Source organism: Cavia porcellus, unplaced genomic scaffold (assembly GCF_034190915.1).
Source record: "Cavia porcellus strain 051 isolate PalLab524CR breed Dunkin Hartley unplaced genomic scaffold, mCavPor4.1 scaffold_6, whole genome shotgun sequence".
In the NCBI taxonomy this organism is placed as follows: Eukaryota; Metazoa; Chordata; class Mammalia; order Rodentia; family Caviidae; genus Cavia; species Cavia porcellus.
Window position 1 is genome coordinate 58,076,954 of NW_026947489.1, and position 6,632 is coordinate 58,083,585.

The 6,632-nt window shown below is 48.3% G+C and overlaps 1 protein-coding gene across 2 annotated transcripts in view; it reads left to right on the forward strand.

Moving 5' to 3' along the window:
• The window catches only part of Cct8l2 (chaperonin containing TCP1 subunit 8 like 2), a 75,457-nt gene extending 69,437 nt beyond the window's left edge, over window positions 1-6,020 (forward strand). For both annotated transcript variants that reach the window (XR_010048131.1, XR_010048130.1), the window contains 2 exons: window positions 23-182; window positions 5,649-6,020. The gene's annotated coding sequence lies outside the window, so the exon portion shown is untranslated. The remainder of the gene's footprint in view (window positions 1-22; window positions 183-5,648) is intronic.
• Window positions 6,021-6,632: the final 612 nt, after the last annotated feature.

A 6,632-nucleotide genomic window follows, 5' to 3' on the forward strand; every position in this document is an offset into this window, starting at 1 on the left:
CTCTGACCTTTTCTCCTCCCAGAGGCCCTTGAGCTTTTCGGCCCGTCCACTGCCTAAGTTGTGGCTCCTAAACTGGTGGCCCCATTTTGAGTGTCACAGGGACAGTTGTCAAAAGTGTTTCCCAGAACGGAATTTCAGGCCCCCACCCCTGGAGATGGGGTCCGTGGGCTGGATACTGTCAGGTAAGAAATAGCTGGGCATGGTGGCCTGCATCTATAATCCCAGGAGGGTTACAAATTCAAGTCCAGTTGAAGTGACATAGTGACTCTGTGAGGTCCTGTCTTAAATAAAAAATAAAATTAAAAAAAAAAAGTATGCCTCAGTGCAAAGACCATGGCTTCAATCCCTAGTACTGAAGGGAGGAAAAAAAGTGCCAGCTATCACGATGTGAGCCCTGAGAGACAGGACAGTGGTTACCCTGACTGAGATGGGCCCTGAACGCCACCCAGGGCCAGTGCTACCACTGCAGCTCAGAGAGACTCCTCCCACCTGTCCCCCTATGCCCCTCACCTGGGGGGGTCCCCCGCTCCCCACCCACAAAGTGCTCCTTCCAGAGTATGCCTCAGTTTACCTCCTGGTAATGTGGACCTTTGGAATAAGAGTGATTGTATTTCTTCTACTGTCTCTAATGGTGTTTTCTCAGACTCAGGGCCTTTGCATGGAGCTATGTCCCCAACCTTTGGTATTTATTTTGAGATTTAGGTCTCAGTAAGTCACCAAGTCGCCCAGGCTGGCCTTGAAATTGAAATCCTGCCATAGTCTCCCAGAGCGCTAAGATGACAGATGTGTGTCACCATGCCTGGCTTGAATTATTATTATTGTTTTTTTTATTATTATTATTTTGGTACTGGGTTCCAACTCATAACATCATGCTTGCCAGGCAGGTGCTTAGGTCATTGAGCTAAATCCCAGGCCCTTAATTACTTTTGTTTGTTTGTTTCTTTGAGACAGGGTCTCTCTGTGGTTCATGAACTCACTTTGTAGCTCAGACTGGTCTCAAACTCCCAAGAGCCTCCTGCCTCATGAACCACCATGCCCGGCCATAAAGATTTTTTTTTTGTCTTTTTCATTTTTATCGGTACCAGGGATCGAACTCAAGACTGCCTGCTTACAAAGCAGGCACTCATGCCGCTGAGCTAAATCCCCAGCCCCCTATAAAGATTTTTTACCAGTTTTAAGTTCACAACAAAACTGGGAAGTTACAAGGTTTCCCAGTGTCATTGTCCCCTATGAACCTGCATGGACAGGTGCTGCCCCCCAAATCATCTTCTCAGATCAGTGAGCAGGCGCACAGAGGCTTAGCTTCAAGGACATCCAGTGTTGCAACAGTGGCCTTGCTGGGAAAGACAGGAGGTAGAGCTGGGCCTGGTGGCTAGCGCACCTAGCAATCTCGGCTCTCTGGAGAGAGGACGGACCCCTGGGTTAGCAGTGAGTTCAAGGCCAGCCTTGATGATGTAAGGAGACCTTATCTCAAAAAACAAAAAAACAAAAGGAAAAATGCAGAAGTTGGAAAACAGCCGGGTGTGGTGGCACATACCTGTGATTCCAGCCCTCCGGGAAGTGGAGGCCGGACCTTTGAAAGTTCAAGGGCAGCCTGGGCGACTTAGTGAGAACCTGTATCAAAATAAAACACAAAAATGGGGCGGGGATTTAGCTCAGTGGCTTTGGCGCCTGCCTGGCAAGCCTGAGGTCGTGAGTTAGATCCTTGATACAAAAAAAAAAAAAAAAAAATAGGACTGGGGATGTAGCTCAGTCCTGGTTCTGGGAAAGAAATTTAGGGAACACATACGTTTGCCACTAGAGATTGGTTAAATAAAGCAGCGCATGTTCTCAGAGGAGGATATCCACAGGTCTGGAAAAAGATGTGCATAGTATTTTTGTTTGTTTGCTTTGAGATGGGATCTTACTGTGCAGCCCAAACTGGTCTGGAACTCAAAATTGTGCGTGCCTCAGCCTCCTGAACCCTGGGATTACAGACATGCATCAGCATGTATCACCAAAATAAATTTTATTAAACAGCAATATGCTTGTGATGTAAGTTAAAAAGAAAGAAAGAAAGAAAGAAAGAAAGAAAGAAAGAAAGAAAACCAGATTTCTGGCGCACACCTGTAATCCCAGCACTCAGGAGGCCGGGGCAGAGGACTGCCACAAGTTTGAAGGCAGATTTGGCTTCCCAGGGAGACTCTGTCTCCAAAAAACCCCTGTTTTCTTGCCTCATAACTACAAAAATTATTTATTTTGTTATTTACAATTACTTACATATACACAGAAAAGAGATCATAAAGACCTGTATTAAGTTTTAACTAACGATCAATGGAGAGATGACGGATTCAATTCTCTTCTTTTAGTGTATGGTATTTAAATTTCTTGCTAAATGCAACCCAAGAAATTAGTGATAGTAAAAATTATTTACATCTAAAAATAGGAAGGCATAGTCAGGCAGAAAACCTCAAAAGGAAGACCCCACTGGGACGCTGCTGCACTGATAGGAAAATAGGCCGGCTCCCGGGGCCTCTGTCGGGAGCCCTCTGGGCGGGGCGCCCGGAAAGCTGAGGATCACAGTTTCTAGGGCTAGGAAAGGTCCCCCCAGGTTTCCTGTGATGGAGAGAGCAGTTGATGAGGGAGCACAGCAGAGGTAGATTTTTATTCTTCTCATGTCTGCCGGTGGGAGTTCTGTGCTAGTGTGGACTCTGGAGGTCAGGGCTGGTCCCTGCCTCACCCTTCTGGCTCCCTCCCCTCCCCATTTCCTTCTCCCTCTTTTTTTTTTTTTTCTTTTTATTGGTACTGGGGATTGAACTCACCACTGCCTGCTTGCAAGGTGGGTACTTATGCCACTGAGCTAAATCCCCAGCCCCTCCTTCTTCCTCTTTCCCTTTGTATTTTATTTTTTTGGTACTGAGGATCAAACTCACCACTTCGCGCTTACCAGGCAGGCACTTATGCTGCTAAGCTAAATCCCCAGCCCTCCTTTGTATTTAAAATCCAAATATAGTAATTTAGTGTCTTTCATCATTCTTCAAACAGAAAATGAGCATCTCAGAAGCCTCAGTCTTACAGAGGCTTATTTGTTTCTTATTGTACCCAGGATGGAACCCAGGGCCTTTGCACAGAGCTACATCTGCAGGCTTCCTCACTGGCCTGTTTTGTTTTTGAGATAGGGTATTAACTAAATTGCCCAGGTGAGCTTGAATTCCTGTGATCTTCCTGCCTCAGCTTCTGGAGTACTGGCATTCCAGGTGTGCACCACCACACTCCACTCAGCTTATTTTGACTTTTTGGTGCTGGGGCTTGAACCCGAGGTCTTCTTTGTGCTAAGCAAGTTCTCTGCCACTGAGTGAAGCCCCGCATGGCAGCATTATTTAAAATGTTCACATCTGTGGAGCTGGGGTTTAGCTCAGTGGCATAAGTGCCTGCCTGGCAAGACCAAGGTTATGAGTTCAATCCCTGGTACCAGGAAAATAAAAATTAAGAACAGTAAAATGATTGCATCAGGGTGTGTTTTTTTGTTTTGTGTGTGTGTGTGTACCAGGGATCAAATTTACCACCTTGCACTTGCCAGGCAGGCGATTATGCTGGTGAGCTAAATCCCCAGCTGCATCTGGGTGTGTAACTCGCACAGTGTCTGTGTTGTGGCCCAGCCTACGTCGAGATGCATGTGAAGTAGACGAAGCCCCAAAGTGAGAACAAGGCCAGCTGGAGTGCAGGTGTGTATGGAAGGCAGCCAGGGACTGGCGGAGGTCAAGGTGGCAGACAGAACAATAGAGAACTTTTTTGTTTGTTTTGGTTGAGACAGAGTCTCACTGGGAAGCCTAGGCTGACCTCAGACTCAAGGTAATCGTCCTGCCTCAGCTGCCTGAGGGCTGGGATCACAGGCGTGCACCCCATGCCCGGCTGCACCCTGGGCAGCCCTGCAGCCTTTCTCTTGCCCTCCCAAGTGCCATACAAGGGTACTGTGCTCACTGTGCAGCTGGCTTGGCCTCTCTGCTACTCGGTTATACTGTGTACAGGAGAACAGGGGTCCACATGTGGCCTCAGAGGCACCACAGCCGGGATCCTGATGCTAAGAAGCTTTTATCCTGGCTGGGGCTGCAGGGCTGAGGGAAGAAGAGAAAACCTGTGCACTGCACCCCAACAGTGAGAGAGGCAGGACTGCGGCCCGGGAGGCTCTCCTACATGGCAGGTTATTGCTGGTGTTTAGAGGTTGCATTATCTCCCCTACCCTGGCCATGGTGGCCTTCAGCCTGTGATCTTTCTGCCTCAGCCTTCTGTGGCTGGGGTTATGCTGCTGTGCCCACATGCAAAGCAGCTCAAGGTGTCCTAGTTGGTCTGAGAGCGGTCCGGGCCGTGAGGCTCCCTCTGATCTCGGGAGGACGAAGCTCAGGGCTGAGCACTGTCTGCAGAGCCGCTATAGAGCGAGAAGCAAAAAGAACTCAGGTGTGGAAAGCCAGAGGTCAGCTTACTGAGCTCCCCAGTTGGGGGCAGGAAGTACGGACTTCATCCTGAGTGGGGCTGGAAGTCGCTGGGATGGCATGTGCAGAAGAGCTTCAATTTTCACTGTGAGAAAGGAAACCAGGAGAGCAGAATCGAGGGTGCTTTGGTGCACACCCATGATCCCAGCCCTCAGGAAGCTGAGGCAGGAGGGTAACTGTGAATTCCAGGCCAGACTGGGCTACAAAGGGAGTTCAAGGCCAACCCAAACTATGTGGTGAGACCCTGACTCAGAAAAAATAAAACAAAAAAGTGCAGATGTCAGCGAGAGGCCGGCCTTGCTCCACGCCACTGTACCTTGTAAGGTGAACTCTGGTCACTTCCACCTCAGGACCCCAGGCATCCAGAGAAGCTGACAGTCATGTGCACCTGGGTGCTAGAGACCACCCAGGGACAGCGCTGTCCTGCTCATCTTCCAGGAACCTGTGTCTCCTCAGCTTCAACTCCCGAGAGACCCCAAATAACATTCTTTTCCTGCTGCAGTTTGAGTTAGGGTTGGCTAACACTTTGAAAGATAAAGGCCTGTGGCTGGACTGTGAGTGGCCTCAAGAGGATAGGAAGCGGCAAGGGGCACCAGGGTCTCTCGAAGCCAAAGTTACCTTAGAACAGGCCTTAAAAGTTTCATGATATCTGGTGTGGGGTGCATACCTGTAATTCCTGCACTTAGGAGGCTGAGGCAGGAGGACTGCCATGAGTTCAAGGACAGCCTGGGCTACAAGGCAAAACTTTGTCTCAAAAAAAAAAGAAACAAACAAACCAATCAAGCTGGGAAAAATAGATTATTGATGGGTGCATTTTAGGAACTTTCTGTTGTTAACAATATTCACAGACCAAGGTTTTACATGGTGATACAAATGACATAGTATTGACATTAAAACATTCTGGCTTGCTTGAGGATGATCCACACTAGATGGACTCTGCTTCTAGTGAACGCGTTCTCCTCTGCCTCTTATGATGGCTCTTGGGTGCCTTCTCCCCTCCACGAAGGAAGAGGCCACCGTGCCAACTGACAGAGTTCATTCAAAGCCTGGCACACAGCAAGGCGAGGGGTGGGATGTGAACTCAGCTCCCCGTGGCTGTTTCTCTGATGCTCCTGACTGCTCTTCCCACATCACCCACTCTCTCCACCAATGCCTCATGGGTGCACCTGTTGCCTACAGGTGCCAGTAAGGGCCAGCTTCCTTCAGCTACTCAAAGGCTGGTACTGCCAAGACTCCTGCAAAGCCAGATGTGAGATCCCCCAGCGAACAGCAGGGGCCTGGCTGTGAATTTCCAAAGAATCCATATCAAACCCTGTGACTGCCTCTGCCTTCATCAACATGAAGCATTAAGGGAAGCATTCAAACAGAGAGATTATCAAGGACATCTTCTCCAGCTGAAATTATCCAGGGTGGGTAATGGACCAGGAAATGTGCTTTGCATTTGTTGCTTGCTAAAAATGTTATCTTTCCAAGAAAACTGTAATCAAGTCTAAAAAAATAAAAGAAAAAGAAAGAAAAAAACCTATTACACTTTCCGGATATGTCAACTAATCAGTTTTTGTCTGAGTCCTGTTGTTTTGTTTGGTATTTTGGTTTTTATAAGACAAGGTCTTGCTATGTTGTGCAGGCTGGCCCTGAACTCACGGTGATCTTCCTGCCTCAGCCTCCTGAGGATTACACCTGCACCACCACCCCGCTGAGTCCAGGTGTTTTAGAATTGCTCTGCACGCACATCACTACTTGAACAAATGTGATTTATATAATTATGTGCTTATTTACTTACTGTGGCCCTGATGATTGCACCCTGGGTCACATCACCAGCTCCCCTCTTCTTTCTGAAACAGGATTTCACTAAATTGATACATTGCCAAGACTGGGCTCAAAACTTCGATCCTCCTGCCTCAGCCTCCCCCAGTGCTGGAAAGACAGGTGGATACCACCACACCCAGCTGAGAAGCCTGTTGTAAATATTCTTCCTGTAGACCAACATGCTGTGTTCCGGTTCAGTCCAGCTGTCTGCTGAGTATATCCTCTGTGCTGAGCTTCGCAGCCTGTTTTTTTTTTTTTTTGTCTTTTTCCTTTTTATCGGTACCGGGGATCAAACTCACGACTGCCTGCTTGCAAGGCAGGCGCTTATGCCGCTGAGCTAAACCTCCAGCCCTT